This window comes from Microtus ochrogaster, chromosome 10 (assembly GCF_000317375.1).
Source record: "Microtus ochrogaster isolate Prairie Vole_2 chromosome 10, MicOch1.0, whole genome shotgun sequence".
Classification (NCBI taxonomy): domain Eukaryota; kingdom Metazoa; phylum Chordata; class Mammalia; order Rodentia; family Cricetidae; genus Microtus; species Microtus ochrogaster.
Window position 1 is genome coordinate 80,241,736 of NC_022016.1, and position 2,043 is coordinate 80,243,778.

Below are 2,043 nucleotides of genomic sequence, written 5' to 3' on the forward strand. Positions count from 1 at the left end.
TCTGTGTGCTTCAACAGTCCTGAATCCTGCTGAATCCTACTCATTTCCTTTTAGTAAATAAATTCTTCTCACTCATAAAGTACAATTTCTAATCTGAAACAAAAGCTTAAAGGATCTCCTTAAAGTAAAAGGATTTCAATTCTGATGCTTTGCATGAATAATTGTAAGCATCTCTCCTTTACTAGATAACACTCCTATTGAATCTGTATCCTTCTCATGATGCATCCATTCAGTTTGGGAACACTGACATTCTTTGAATCTCATTCTCTAGACTCAATCCACATGAAAATACTATATAATTTCATAGCCAGTCTTATTCTTCATGTGTCCTCACTGTCATATATGTGTGTTTTCATATTGTGGCTGAGAACACACATGCATTTTTGCACATACAAGATGAAGCCAAAAGTCAACATCAGTTTCATTCCTCTGATACCATCCAATTTGATATTTTTGAGGTCAGAAGGTCTTTTGATTATCTGTAACGCACCTCTTAGGCTAGGCTCGAAGTCCAGTGGGTGCCTGTCCCCATGTCACCCGCAGTACAAGGACAAACGTGTGCCACTACACACAGCTTAATAAATCCAAGCAAAGGTTCATAAGTTTGTACAAATTCTTCATCAGTTCATCTGTCTCTCCAACTCTAATTGTCATATATTTTATCATCGTCTTCCCTTGATATAATTTGTAGAATTTTTTAAGATTTCATTGATTTCTTGGACTCCACATTTTTCTATGTTCCTCTCCCTGTCTCTCCCCTCCCCTTCAACCCTCTTTCAAGGTCCCCATGCTCCCAACTTACTCAGTATATCTTGTTTTTTCTACATACCATGTAGTTTTGATCCACGTATGTTTTTCTTAGGGTCCTCATTGTAGTCTAGCTTCTCTGGGATTGTGATTCATAGGCTGCTTTTCTTTGCTTTATGTTTAAAATCCACTTATGAGTGAGTACATGTGATAATTGTTTTTCTGGGTCTGGGCTACCTCATTCAAAATGAAGTTTTCTAGCTACATCTATTTGTCTGCAAAATTCAATCTGTCGTTATTTTTTTCTGCCAAAAATGTAGTACTCCATTGTGTAAATGTACCACATTTTCCTTATCCATTCTTCAGTCAGGGGGCATTTAGGTTGTTTCCAGGTTCTGGTCATGACAAACAGTACTGCTATGAACATAGCTGAGCACATGTCCTTGTGGCATGATCCCCATATCACCCGCAGTACAAGGAGAAATATGAGCATCATGTGGATATATACCCAAAAGTGTTATTGCTGGGTATATAGGAAGGTTGTTTCCTAATTTTCTGAGAATTCTCCACACTGACTTCTAAAGCAGCTGTACCAGTTTGCACTCCCACCAGCCATGCAGGAGTGTTCCCTTTACCTTCCAACCTCTCAAGCATAGGTTGTCATCGATGTTTTTGATCTTGGCCATTCTAACAGGTGTAAGATAGAATCTCAGAGTTGTTTTGATCTGCATTTCCCTGGTGACTATTGATGCTGAGCATTTCCTAAAGTGTCTTTCAGCCATCTTAGATTCTTCCATTGAGAATTCTCTATTTAGGTCTGTACTCCATTTTTTATTGGATTATTTGTTCTTTTGATGACCAATTTCTTGAGTTTTTTTGTATATTTTGGAGATCAGGGGCCAGTACCCCCCCCAAAAAACGGTCTTTTAGTAGCACTATCATCATCACAACAAGACAGAGTTTTTGCTCTGGGGCTCCATCTTCTTCCTGGAAACCTCAAGATCACTGCAACAAAAGGATCTGTAGGAAAATCTATTGTTCATCGTGGAAAACTTAAAAATTATTCATAGAGACATAATTCAATAAAGATTATGATGTAGACAAAACAGATGTGGAAAAAGTAAAGTTTTTTTTTTCTAAATTCTTCTTTCTGTCCCATACCAGATGGCTCCCAATATGAGACAGAAACTCTGCATGTTCCTTTTAACAACATGCTTGGATTTTAAAAAGTACAGAGCCATTGTTCATCTCCAAAACAAGCTCTCTCTCTCTCTCTCTCTCTCTCTCTCTCTCTCT